A 12,262-nucleotide genomic window follows, 5' to 3' on the forward strand; every position below is an offset into this window, starting at 1 on the left:
ATAATTTTAAAACTGTGGAAGATGTTATGAAGGAAAAGAAAAGGGATAATTTGGTTTGAGATATCAGAGAAGTCTTCTCAGAGGAAATGATATTATCACCTAAAGGATAAATAAAATTAGACAGGTGAAGAGAAGGCGTGCGTACCAGTCTGTGTCCAATCAAGAGAAAGAAGCTACATGGTCATTTAAACAGGGAAAGTTTGATATAAAGAATTATTAACAGGGACTTCCCTGGTAGTCCAGTGGTTAAGAATCCGCATTTCCACTGCACGGGCGTGGGTTCGATCTTGGTTGAGGAACTAAGATCCTGCACGCTGCGAGGCACGGCCAAAAAAACAGAGTTATTAACGGGATTGAAGTCACAATGGATTGGCTAGTAAGAAGTAAGAATAGAGGAATAGCAGCGATAATGGGCAGTCATTGCTCCTGGGATAGAGACCTAGACCTTGTTGGAGAATTCCTGGCTGTGGGTAGCTGGCTAGTAGAGTAGTTCACACCAGTGGAACTTGCTGGAACTCTACCCTCTGGGATGTGCTAGAAATCTGCCCTCCAAGGTGCTGGGAAAGCTGCTCACAGTGAGGTACCTCACAGGAGGCATTCTGCTACAAAACTGCCCAAGATGGGCACCAGGAGAAGCTGCTGGCCTTGCTGCAGAAGCCTGCCAAGCACAGAACCAGGACGAAAACCTTTTGTCTCCTGCAATGTCTCTCTAGCTCCGTCTACTGACAAAGTTTAATATATCAGCTGACAAAAATTATTTAAAGGGCTCATATGTTTTTTCACAAAACAGGCAAAAAGGACACATTTGGAGCTGAGAGGCAATAAATATATAACCAGCACAGTGGAGAAGAACATATCTGGCACAGGGTTTAGCATATGCAAAGACTCTGAGTTTGGAAAGAGCTTGGCAGTTTCGAGGGATGAAAGAAGGCCAAAGGCTCCTGGTGCGAGGGGAAAGTAGAGTAAGGTGAGGCTGAAGAGCACATGTAGAGGTTATCTCCTGAGGTGGACGCCTCACCCTCAACCATGGAAATGGACTCCACACCCCAGTGTGAGCCCTCATCAGCTGTGCCTATATCAATTGTCTCTATCTTCTGACCATGGCGAATTCCTTTATTCAATTAGGTGAACATAAATTAGTTCAATATTTAATGAGCCTGTACTCTATGCCAGACACATGTAATATGGTAATAAACAAGAGAGACCTGCCTTTGTGGAGATAGATTCAGGGATAGACAGATCCAGGGGTAAAAGTCTGACAGAAGCCAAGCCAATCAGATTCTTTCTCCTGGTCATTTGGGACATTTAAGAGAGAAAACTAATCACATCAATGTCAGCACTCCAGTGAGACAAATCCACCTGCTGCTGGAGAGGTTCCTGGGGGAGGAGTTGATTTCTTTACCTCCCTGAGTCTTGTTTGCTCAGCTTTTCCTTGATAGTCTCCTGTGTCTGTATCTAGAAACTAATTAGAGTCAGTTTCTGTTGCATGCAATAAAAAAAAAAGAAAACAAAAACATAATAGAGCTTATTATGGAACAGTAGAGGCAGATCAGGCAGGGCTTCTGATGCCATGTTAAAGATTGTAGACTTTATCATAAATGGGAAAAAAGCTATTGAAGTATTTTAGGCAAGGGATTGATATGATCAAACTGTATTTAATGACTCACTCTGGCTGCTGAGGAGAATGGAACAACAGAAGTGTGAGAGAGAATTGGGTAGTTGCTTAGTTGGGAGACTAGTTCTTTGGAAGAAAATTAAGTAATTCCTGTCAGAATGAGCACAGCGAAAATAGCGAGGATTACGTTTGACACACTATAGAAGTAGAATTGACAGGACTTGGTGACGGGATTGGATGTGAGAGGGAAGGAGAAACAGGTGTCAAAGATGTCTTCCAGGTTTCTGCAGAGAGCTACTTGGCCAAAGGCAGCGACATTTGCTGACTCAGATGAATCTGGAGGAGAAGATTGGTGAGGGAAAGCAAGAATCAATTCAGTCTTATTGATTTCTAGACTTCTTTATGCAAATCCAAGCTGAATAAAACTTTCATCTAATATAAGTTTTTACATTCATCTAAAAATAATCAACAATTAATTTTTGAAGTTTACCTTGGGGAGGGAGAGAGAGAAAGAGAGCAACATCCCCTATAGGCCTACTGGTAATTAACAGCTGCTGTGTAAAAGGACTTGAAATATAGATGTATTTTTTGGCCGTGTTGGGTCCTCGTTGAGGCGAGTGGGGGCTACTCTTCATTGCTATGTGCAGGTTTCTCATGGCGGTGGCTTCTCTTGTTGTGGAGCATGGGCTCTAGATGCTCAAGCTTCAGTATTTGTGGTGCATGGGCTCAGTAGTTGTGACGCACGGGCTTAGTTGCTCCCAGGCTTGTGGGATCTTCCCAGACCAGGGATCGAACCCGTGTCCCCTGCATTGGCAGGCGGATTCTTAACCACTGCGCCACCAGGGAAGTCCATGACTGGGAATGTTAAAGGCATGATAATTAAAGGGATCTTGAATAATAAGAACTTAAACATATAATTTAAGCTCTAGAATAAATTCATTCTGGAACAGAGCAGAAAGACTGCTGTGCCATTTAGGTTTTCTAGGTCTCATTTTATGTTATAGGAAACCGTTTCTTCTCCTCCACTCTCCAAGGTAATTAATCGTTTTCCCTGTTCTGGGGGCAGCTCTATTTTGCTGTTTCCTTTAGCTTTTTTTTTTTTTTTTTTTTTGCGGTACGCGGGCCTCTCACTGTTGTGGCCTCTCCCGTTGCGGAGCACAGGCTCCGGACGCGCAGACTCAACGGCCATGGCTCACGGGCCCAGCCGCTCCACGGCATGTGGGATCTTCCCGGACCAGGGCACGAACCCGTGTCCCCTGCATCGGCAGGCGGACTCCCAACCATTGCGCCACCAGGGAAGCCCCCCTTTAGCATTTTTAATGATATCCATATTACCTACAAGATATATCTGCCAGATAAACTAATTCTAGTAAGTGTGCACTACTGCTACAGTATCAAATAATTTCCAAGTTCTGTGTTTTGTCAGTGACATGACATATAAAGATTGGGTACATTATTACAAGGCCACTCGAATCTTAAGAATCTTTCTTTTTAATATTTATTTATTTATTTGTCTGCACTGGGTCTTCATTGCGGCACACAGGTTCTTTAGTTGCAGCATGCGGGCTCTTAGTTGCGGCATGTGGGATCTAGTTCCCTGGCCAGGGATCGAACCCAGGCCCCCTGCATTGGGAGCGCTGAGTCTTAACCACTGGACCACCAGGGAAGTCCTTAAGAATCTTAATACTTCTAAAACAAATTAACAGAACACATTGAAACCTTACAAATAACTGTTATTTAACTTGCAAAGATTCCATTAAAAGCTACACTTTGATTTATATTATCAGGTTTTTAATCCCTAATAAGCAAATATTGTAAAAACATCCACACAGGACATGAATCTCAACTGACAGACCAGACACACTAGCTTCTTAATATCCTAAAGAACTTACCTTAAGGGAAAGCGTTGTATTAAGTAGAATAATTTTGGCTGCAGATCTCAGAAAACCGAACTACAACGTAAACAGTGAGGAAACACATGGTTTGGAAAATGAATCCCAGAGGCAAGACAGGATTCAGGGCTGATTTAAGCCAGCAGCCCCGGCTCCATGTCTCTGCGAGTGTCTTGGCTCTGCCTTCTTTGTCTGTTGGCTTCATGCTCAACCTGACAGTGAAAGGGCTGCTGCCATTCCAAGCCTCATACTGTCAGAGGAAGAAAGAAGCAGGTACGACTGGAAACTTTCACAGAATTATAACAAAGAACTTCTCCAGAATTCCAGATCAAACATTTCCTCACACTTCATTCGTTCAATCTGGGTCACATGACGGTAAATTACTGACACAAGGTTAAAATGATAGGGAAGATAAATAGACAGATAGACATTACAAGGATAATCACAAGAAGTGATTATATATCTAGAGAGAAATATAGATACAGGTATACACACATATATCACAAAGATAATCCCCTTAAGGTCAAGTCATAGTGCTAACCTCATCTACAGAATACTACACGGCAACACCTAGATTAGTACTTGATTAGATAACTGAATATTATGCTATAGCCTACCAAAGTTGGCACATAAAAGTAACCGTCACAAGTTCCATTTCCAAACCTGTGAGGAGTGTGTTGAAGAGGGTGAAAATAGAAATCTGTACAAAATCAGGATTCTGACCAAGAATTGATCATTAACTTAGTACAAAGTTAAAGCCCAAGAGCATTAATTTGTGCCTGTTAATAAGAAAACTCCATTATTTAATTTCTATTTAATCTACTGAAGTAAAAGTTCTCCCTATCCCACTGTATAATATTGTTATTTTTTTTTATTTATTAGTTTATAATATTGTTTATATTAACTTCAGATATGTAAAAAAAAATGATTTTAATGTACTTTGGTCAGGCACAAAGTTTTTTAGTTTTTCTTTTCAATTTATCAACAAAAATTCACAGACAATAAAATATAATATAAAAGAGAACTTAATACTTTTTTAATTTAAAAAATTCGACTTCGTCCATCGCCAAAATTTAATACACTTTCATTTCTTGTACTTGATCCAGAAACCTCCCTTTGACTTTACCAGCTATAACAATTAATTGCCTCTGGCAAATGCAGCTAACTTCTCCTGGCTCAAGACAACTTGTCCCAAGTTAAGTCATTTGAGGTCAGTCACTTTCAACCATATTTCTAAGCTCTATGGCCCTCAGGAAAGGGAAGTTCCACAAGCTCCAACCTGCCTTTATGCCCTCATCCCCCTACTATCCTGAACACCTGCTCCCAAGATTCTTCCGAACAATCACCTTCCTCCCATCTTTTTCACTGTGCACCCTGGAACTCTTGCTCTAATGTTAATAGAGGCCCCCATCTCCTCCAAATTTTCATCTATTTATTTCAGTGGACATAGCTATTAATACCTCATCTGCTTGAGGTCAAGCTCCCTGATCATTCCCCTCTTACCCTCTACTGACCTCTGGATCCCCCTCTCACACTCAGTAAAGACACTGAGTCTTCGTTTACATAATTTATCTTCACCTTAAACCCTGCCATAATCCTAAAATAGCCCAACATCCTGGTGGACCAGTGAACCAGGCTATAGACCTCAGAAGCCTTAAACTCCAAAACTCAGTCTCTGACTACGTCTCATATATCATTTACAATTCTCTCATGATCTCACAACAATGCAGATTTTTGATCTAGAAAAACCCTTTGGTGAAATTTTCTCTCAATCCTTTTAGCTCCTTTCTGGCCTTTTCACCCTGGATAACAAGATTGGTCAACTGAACTTTTCACTCTACAAAACCCAACCAATCTTTAATGAATGTTCCTCTGCCCTGCCACTCAGATGTTAAGCTCTGAAGCACAACAGACTTATTGCCATGCAGATTGATTCCACTATATAATGAGCTGGAGCCTTCATGCTGCCTGGCAGTCCTTAATCACTTGTCCTTAGTCAGCTTCCTCTGGTGACATTCGCTCAGACAGCAAGCTGCTTGATGGCAGATTGAATACCTCAGGGGTGGTTGCATCCCTTGCATATACCCCTGACTTACAGAGAGTAGACAAATATTTATTAACTTATTAAATGTTAATTAATTTATTAGATATTTATTTTTTTAAAATGAATGAACGTACCTTAAAGATGCTTGAGCTTCCCCCATTTCTTGTCCCTGTGTTCCTCTCTGCCTCCTTTCCATTCTGAATCCAGCCCCAACGTCCGAACTTTGCAGAAGTGTAGTCTACAGTCACTGACTCCTGTCTCCTCTTTCTTATCCTTTATTAAGTCATCCACACACTTCAGTTTGGCTTCTTTCCTCATCATTTTCCAGTCATTATCTCACTGAACATCTCTGCAGCATGTGACGCTGTTTATCACAATTTCCTCTGGGAACTCTCTACAGTTCCTTGGTTCAAAGACTCTATACTCTCTTGATTCTCTTTGTTCTTCTGTTGTAAATCATTACTTTACCATCCCTTCCACAGAATTAACTTTTTCTACCCTCCCACTGAATGTGAGTGTATTAGCATTAGAATCCCCTGGAAATGGACACTAAAATGGAGATGTGTACAGGTGGGTTTTTTTGGAGTGCTCTCAGGAAGATTATCTGTGGGAGAGGTGGGACTGGGCAGGGGAGAAGTTGAACTGGGATGCAATTGCAACAGAGGCCTCAGCTGATCCTACAGAGAGTTCTTGAATTAAGGTAGCCCTTAATCGATGTCACAAACTGAGGCAAAGAGGCCAAGGCTTTGTATTTCTACACTGATCATTCGTTAGATGAAGGATTTCCCCAGAGAATGGGCTCAAAGTAGGGTAAAGCATCTCCCTTGGGCGGAGGGCAATTCTAGAGAAGTGATATAGATGTCATACAGCTGTGAGCCATCAGTAGGCAGTGCTCCCAGAAGCTGGGGAAGTGAGTGCCCTGGTTGTGAAGGGGGGGAACTGTGACGGTGCAGTATAGCTTCCTCTACAGTGGGAAGTTTCCTCCCGTTCCATCTTCAGCTCACCGCTCTTTCTGCTTCTTACTCTCCTTCTGCTCTGCTTAACGTACCTCACTCGCATGGTTTCAGCTACCACCTATACTAATGACTCCCAAATCCATCTCCAACCCAAACCTCTTAACTGAGCATCACCCTTCCATATACTCACAGAAAACTGCCTACTGGGCATTTTCAGCTGTAAATGCCATAGGCATTTCAAATTTAAAATGTCCAAACGCAGAATCATCATCCCCAATCCCTTGCTCTTCTGTGCATCCACAGTTCCTATTGTGGAGTCATCCTTGAATCCTATCACTCACTCAGCCCCACTCCAGTCCAATCCAACCAGACAGAGACCTGAATATTTCACCTTCTTTCCATTTCTGGATAGAGGTGTGGAACTATCCAAGCCAGAGTGTTGATTAACATATTCAATTTTATTAAGAGAATGACTAACCCATTGTGAGCAGAGCAATGGCCTCACAAAGATGTCCACTTCCTAATTTCTGGAGCTGTGAATATTTTACCTTACATGGCAAAGGACAATTAAGGTTGCAGATGGAATTGAGGTTGCTAATCAGCTGACCTTAATACAATGATATTATCCTGCATTATCTGGGTGATCCCAATGTAATTACAAGTGTTCTTAAAAATGGAAGATGGGGGAAGAGGAGATCAGAGTGATGCCTTATGAGAAGGACTTGACTTGCCATGGCTAACTTTGAAGATAGAGAAAGGGGATTATGAGCCAAGGAATGTAGGTAGCCTCTAGAAGCTGGAAAGGCAAGAAACTGATTCTCCCCTACAACCTCCATGTATCAGTTTTCTACTACTTTCTGTCACAGATTGTCACAAAATTAGTGGCTTAAAACAACATACATTTATTCTCTTATGGTTCTGGAGGTCAGTATTCCAAAATCAGTTTCACTGGACTAAAGTCAAGGTGTCAGCAGGCCCACATTCACTCCAGAAGCTCTAGGGAAGAATCCATTTCCTGAATTTTCCAGCTTCTAGAGCTGCATTTCTTGCATTCCTTGGCTCATGGCCCCTTCCTCTGTCTTCAAAGCTAGCAGTGTAGCATCATCAAATCTCTTTATGCTTTTATCACATCACCTTCTCTCTAAAGTCAAATCTCTCTACATCCCAAATTCTTACCTAAGAATTTAACTTGTAGTAGTTCTTCCAACTCTTACCAGACTTCTTAGAAACTCTTCATACATAAAGGATAACAAGCCTTTCTATTACTATTCGACAGACCAGCACTGTCCAATAGAACCTTCTGTGATAATGGATATGGTTTATATTTGTTTTGCATTTCATATAAATAGTCATATACTATATGGTCTTTTGTGACTGGCTTCTTTCACTTAGCATAATGTCTTTAAGGTTCATCCATTTTTATGGCATGTATCAAATACTTCACTCCTTTTTATGGCCAAATAAGATTTCATTGATTGGGTATACCACATTTTGTTTATGTATTTATCAGTTGATGGGCATTTGGGTTGTATTCACCTTTGGGTATTATGAATAATGCTGTTATAAACATTCCTGTACAAGTATTTGTGTGGCCATATGTTTTCATTTCTCTTGGGTATGAGTTGAATTGCTGTGTTATATGGCAACTCTATGTTTAATTGTTCGAGAAATTGCCAGCCTGTTTTCCAAAGTGGCTGTGCTATTTTACTTTTCCACTGGCAGTACATGAGGGTTCCAATTTCTACAAATTTCCACCAACACTTGTTATTATTTCACTTTTTGATTCTAACCCTCCTAGTATGTGTAAAGTGGTATCTCATTGTATTTTTATGTGGATTTCCCTAATAAATAATGATGTTGAGTATCTTTTCATGTGCTTATTGTCCAGCTGTATATGTTCTTTGGAGAAATGTCTATTTAGAATCTCTGCCCATTTAAAAAATTGGGTTATGAATACTTTTATTAGTGAGTTGTAAGAGTTCTTTATCCCATCCCTTATAAGATGTATGGTTTGCAAATATTTTCTCTTATTCTGTGGGTCACTTTTCATTTTCTTAATGGTGTCCTACTTTTTCTTTTGCTGCTCATGCTTTTGATGTCATATCTAAGAATCCATCACCAAATCTGAGGTCATGAAATTTACTTCTATGTCTTCTCCTAAGAGTTTTGTGGTTTAACACATTTTACATTTAGGTCTTTGATCCATTTTGAGTTAATTTTTGCATATGGTGTGAGGAAAGGGTCCAACTTTATTCTTTTACATGTAGATAGCCAGTTGTCTCAGCACTATTTGTTGGAAAGACTATTCTTTCCCCCATTGAATAGTCTTGGCACCCTTGCTGAAAATTAATGCATTAATTCATAACTAGGCAAGTTTATTGATCTTCTTGCCTAGTTATTCTATTCATTATTGAAAGTAGAATATTGAAATCTCTGTTATTATTGAATTATCTATTTCTCCCTTCATTCCTGTCAGTTTTTGCTCCATGTATTTGGTGCTCTCACGTTAGGGGCATATATGTTTATAATTGTTAAATCTTCCTGATGGATTTTCCTTTTACCATGACTTGGTGGGTATACTTATGCATGACCTAGCTATGCGGAATGCCCCTGTTCCCCTCTCTGCTCTCCTCAATTAAAAGGAGGTAAAAATAAGCCTTCTCCTACATGCAGAAAGTCTGGTTTTCTTATTACTAGGATTGGCTTTCAGTAGATAATTGGCACAGCTATTCAATCATTGTCAGAAAGGAGGGCCACAGATTATTTATTGTAAAATACAAAGGACATTTTTTATTCTGTGCATTTCATTATTATAAACAGCAAGAATGTGACTCTTGTTTACAAATCATTAAGTTCTAGATCTTTCCTAGGCAACATCAAAAAAATATTTCTTACAAAAACTAGACTTCTGGTTCCCTGAAAGAAGGAAATAGATCTCATTCTTTCTTATATTTCTACTGTGTAGAAGAGAGCCTGCTCTACAACAAATGTCTGATGACTTGAAATTTTAAAACTGTTTATCACTTCTCAGGTGATATGCCTTTTTATCCACAATGAAATTATAAAAGGCATTTATTGGGACTTCCCTGGTGGTCCAGTGGTTAAGAATCCACCTTCCAAAGTAGGGGACACAGGTTCAATCCCTGGTCAGAGAACTAAGATCCCACATGCTGTGGGGCAACTAAGCCCTGTGCTGCAACTACTGAGCATTTGGGCCAAAACTAGAGAACCTGAGTGCCGCAACTACAGAACCCATGCACCCTGGAGCCCTTACGCTACAATTAGAGAGAAGACTGCACACCGCAACGAGGAGCCTGCACGCCGCAGTGGAGGATCCCATATGCCACAACAAAGATCCCATGTACCGGAACTAAGACCCGACACAGCCAAAACTAAAATAAATAAATAAATATTTTTAAAAAAGGCATAGATTATAAGAACATAAGAAATAAAGTCAAGGGAATTCCCTGGCGGTCCAGCAGTTAGGACTCCGCGCTTTCACTGTTGAGGGTGTAGGTCCAACCCCTGCAAGGTGCAGCCAAAAAAAAAAAAAAAGAAATAAAGTCAAAAATAAAGTCAAAATCACCTTAAATAAAAGTGGTTACTATTAAAATTCTATAAATATCCTTCCAGACATCTATGCATAAACAAAAGCAAAACTTTTATCATGGAACAAAACTATAGGCTTTTAACCTGATTTTATGACATGTCAATGTCTTGAAGATATTGAAATGTGTCATTCTTTTTAATATTGCTGAGCTTATAAAATTGAGTTTAAGAAATTACTAATTAATGGTTCTTCCCTTTTTAAAATTACACAAATAATATGTATTAAATATAATACAAATTAAAACAATGCAACATATACAGATGGAAAATTTTAAATTCCCTTCACTTTTCTATTAATTTCTATACAAATACCACTAACATATAATTTTCATTTGTTATTTTTTACATAAATGGAATCACATCATGCACATTATCCTGAAATCTGATTCCTTATTTATTTATTTATTAATTTTGGCTGCACCAGGTCTGAGTTGTGGCACATGGGATCTTTGTTGTGGCATGTCGGATCTTTAGTTGTGGCATGCAGAATTCTTAGTTGTGGCATGCATGTGGGATCTAGTTCCCCAACCAGGGATTGAACCTGGGCCCCCTGCATTGGGAGTGTGGAGTCTTACTCACTTGCCCAAAAGGGAAGTCCTGTGATTCCTTTTTTTTTCCTAAGGTGTTATTTATTTATTTTTAATCAATTTATTTATTTATCTATTTTTGCCGGTGTTTGGTTTTTGTTGCTGCGCACGGGCTTTCTCTAGTTGCAGCAAGAGGGGGTTACTCTTCATTGTGGTGCGCGGGCTTCTCATTGCAGTGGCTTCTCTTGTTGTGGAGCACGGGCTCTAGAGTGCAGGCTCAGTAGCTGTGGCACATGGGCTTAGTTGCTTTGCGGTATGTGGGTTCTTCCCGGACCAGGGCTCGAACCTGTGTCCCCTGCATTGGCAGGTGGATTCTTAACCAGTGCGCCACCAAGGAAGTCCCCCCTTGATTCCTTTATTTAACTATGTCCTGGTGAAGTGTTACTGTAAGTACGTGAAGACCCCTCTCATTCTTTTTTACTGCTGTGTACTATCCCACAGTAAAGGGGTGGAAATGTTGAAGGAGGTGGAAATGTTGAAGGAGGTGGAAATTTAAAATGATATTTTGCGTTACAAAATATGAGAGGATTATTTCTTCTACATCCTTGACAACATTGTTTATAACTAATCTTTCTAATTTTTGCCTATCTAATAAACATAAAGTGACATCTCATTATTTGAAATTGCATTTCCTTGGTTAGACCATCTTTTCATATAATAACTGCTTATTTACATTTATCCTTCCATTATATGTGTTCATTTTTCTTTTTTTGGTGATTATCTTTTTTGCTTTGCAGGTATTAGAATTATGGCTATTAACTGTCAGATTTACATGTGAAGAATACTTTCTCCCACTTTGTTGTTTGTCTTTTAATTTTGGTCACGAGTGTGAGATTACAACTTTAAAGTTTTTGTGGTTTTGTTGACTCTATCAATCTTTCACTTTATAGCTTCTGGATTTTATGACTTGTTTGGAAAGGCCTTTCCCATCCTAATATTATAAAATAATTCCTCTACATTTACTTCTACATACTTCACTTACTTCATATATACTAACACCAATTTAGGAACTAGCTCATCTTTTTCTACTAATTAAAAGGACCAACTTTGACACATATTAAATTCACATGCATATGAATTGCTGAATCCCATGTTAATTCCACGTTGTTTATTTAGGAAGTTTAATTCTTACATTTTCTTACATACAAATTCTTACATTTCTTACATTCTTACATCTTCTTACATTCTTACATCTTCTTAAGTACAATCTGTCTTTAAAGCATATTTACAGAAATTATATTTAGTTTGCTAAGCATGTGATGACACTGGAACTACGTGGAAAATTCTGTTCCTATATTGTCAGTGTCAAAGATAAACAAAGCTGGACATTAAAGTGCTGAAAACAGATTTCATTCAGTAACTACTGACTGCAGGGGCAAGAGCTGAGCTCCATCTGATTAGTGCAGAGATGATTGGGCATTTTAATGGAAGAATGGATGAGTAAGGAGGAGTGAGCGGGGCTCAGGTAGGAAAGGAAGTGAAAAATTACTAAGGGTGGTTGGTATCAAAGTCATTAGGCTACCTGTGTCTGCTAGCTGGCAATTAAGGAAATTAGAAAT

The sequence above is a fragment of the Hyperoodon ampullatus genome (genome assembly GCF_949752795.1).
Source record: "Hyperoodon ampullatus genome assembly, chromosome: 4".
Classification (NCBI taxonomy): domain Eukaryota; kingdom Metazoa; phylum Chordata; class Mammalia; order Artiodactyla; family Ziphiidae; genus Hyperoodon; species Hyperoodon ampullatus.